The sequence below is a fragment of the Mus pahari genome, chromosome 15 (genome assembly GCF_900095145.1).
Source record: "Mus pahari chromosome 15, PAHARI_EIJ_v1.1, whole genome shotgun sequence".
Lineage (NCBI taxonomy): Eukaryota > Metazoa > Chordata > Mammalia > Rodentia > Muridae > Mus > Mus pahari.
This window is the reverse complement of record NC_034604.1, coordinates 26,182,093-26,184,661: the sequence shown is the minus strand read 5'-3', so window position 1 is coordinate 26,184,661 and position 2,569 is coordinate 26,182,093. Positions and strand designations below refer to the sequence as shown.

General features: G+C 41.5%; 1 non-coding gene across 1 annotated transcript; it reads left to right on the top strand.

The window, feature by feature from the left end:
• Nucleotides 1-1,682: 1,682 nt before the first annotated feature.
• LOC115065577 lies at nucleotides 1,683-1,847 on the top strand. The gene has a single exon (XR_003845340.1). It is a non-coding gene; the product is annotated as a U1 spliceosomal RNA (small nuclear RNA).
• The last annotated feature ends 722 nt before the right edge of the window (nucleotides 1,848-2,569 follow it).

Sequence of the window (2,569 nt, the reverse complement as noted above, 5' to 3'; positions counted from 1 at the left end):
ATTATATTTTATTTATGTAATAGTGAGTTTGTGTGTGTGTGTGTGTGTGTGTGCCCATGAATGTGAGTGCAAGCAGAGCTTGGAGGATAACCCATGGAAGTCTGTTCTCTCCTTGAACCATGTGGTATCTGGGACTGAAATCAGGCTATCGGGGTGGTGGCGCAAACCTTTACCGACAGAGATAGCCTACTGTTCCTGCAACGGTGTTTAAAAGTGAGAACTTTAAGAGATCATAAGTTCATGAAGGTAGACTAACTGATCTGTGCTGCTATTGCAAAAGTGCGTTATTTACCTTGGATTTCGGTTCTTCATGACAGAATGACCTTGGCCTGAAGCAGAAGTTTCTGGTTATGTGGGCGAGACCTGTGGGAGGACACATGATGTTTGGAGAGGGTGTAAGTAGGAATCCATGGACCGTGACGGGCGCCTGCACAGCTGGCTGTGCGGCTCTTCATTATCTTGCACCTCTGCTGATCTTCACTTCGTTGAGGGAAAACTCCCGTCATTCTGGCTGGCCCTAATCACTCCCACTGATGCATGCCGACTCAGGGGAGGCCTTGGAGGTTTCTGCTAGATCACGCCCTGCTGATGTGTGTCTGATGACACTTTTGAACTGAACTGTTGGTACCCTGACACTCCTGAACTGGACTGGTGGTATCCTGATAAACAGAGATTGGAATCACCCCCAAAGAACTACTTCTAAACAGGTCCACATCCCCTTGTCCTATTTACCATCTTTTCTCCCCAACCTTCGGTTGGTGGGCTAGAAGGAGCAGGGTGGGCTAAAGCATTTGAGAACCCTTATTAATGTAGATTTTGAAAGCTCTAAGCTTCACTTTCTCTCTGATGTGTAATCTCTCGTTCTTTGGTCTTCTGTTCTCCTGGATGAGTCACCTTTAGATTCTGCAACTTGAGATCAAAGTGTATCGAGCCATGATGAGTAAATTTGTTTTACTTATGAATTATCTAGTTGATAATGTTTGGTTATAGTAGGGCAGAGTCAAGCAGGACAGAAGTGAGTGTCTCAGCAGTATGTGACAGAGGGCTGTGGCAAAGGAAGCCATAGGCAGATCATCAGGAGCAGAAATGCCTTGTATGATAGATTAGCAGGATAGCACATAGTCTCTCGACAGCCCTAAGAGTAAATGTAAAAATTGGGAAAGCATCAGTTATTTATCAGATGCTGGCCAGTTAGTGCCAAATCTTACTTTTTAAAAAAAAATGTATCACATCCTGAAACTGAAACATCAATCTGCTTAATGGGCAACAAGCTAGCTGTTCCTGTTCCCAGCAGAACCATACTGTTTTTATAGGGAGATACCTTTAAGCAGTGGATGTCAGTTCTATTTTTACATATTTTCTGTTTCTTCATTTACATACTCACCCACTCCATATCCTCCATTTAGATCACCAAGTAACTGGAAGTCATCAGCTGAAGTGAAATAAGCCAGACCTAGAAACAAAATTGCATGTTTTCTCTCACAACGGAATCAGAAATTTCTAAGAAAAGACACAAAAGTTGATGGAGAAGTCTGATGGATGAGGTGGAGTATACCAAAAGGTGGGGACAAAAAACGGTCAAAGAGGGTGATTATGAGCAAATTAAATTCTATATGTGTAGGAACATGTATAGAATGAAGAATCTTTTGTGTAACTAAAATATGTTAATAAAAGTAGAGGATATACTTACCTGGCAGGGGGGATACCATGATCACGAAGGTGGTTTTCCCAGGGCGAGGCTCACCCATTGCACTCCGGGGTGTGCTGACCCCTGCGATTTCCCCAAATGCGGGAAACTCGACAGCATAATTTGTGGTAGTGGGGGACTGCATTCACGCTCTCCCCTGAAAACAAACAAACAAACAAACAAACAAACAGTAGAGGATAATAAAAATCTTGGAATTTGAATCCTATATAAGTATAATGATATCATTTACTATGTTATTATGAAAGCAATGACAAAATATCCGGAAGCCCTCAGAGCCCCTAACATCTATGTGGAAATGGACAAGCTCTTTAAGCTATTTTTTTTCAAATAAAGTCTATGAATTTAGAAAGAGATCGAGACTTGCCAATTGTAGAACCAATATGACTCATTGCTAATTAATGAGAGATGGCTCAGAGGTTAAGAGCACTGATTGTTCTTCAAGTGGTCCCGAGTTCAATTCCCAGCAACCCAATGGTGGCTNACAACCATCTGTAATGGGATCTGATGTCCTCTTCTGGGGTGTCTGAAGACAGAAACAGTGTACTCATATACATAAAATAAGCACTCAGACCTTCTTTAAAGCATGTACTCTTCACCCTTCCTGTCTGGGTCACTAGCTTGCGTTTTGGTTTACTTTATTATAGTTTGTTTTAATTATTGTCTAATAACTAAATACTATAAAGAATAGGAATGGTTTGTTGTATAGTTTCACAGTTCCACTAGAGTTTTCAAGTCGAGTTTTGGTGAAGAATTTCACAATAGACAGCAATTAGCAACAGATTAACAATAGCATCAAGATGAGCATGCAGAAAAAGATCCCACATACTGTCCACTGGCTGAGCTATGTGGACAGTGAGTTGC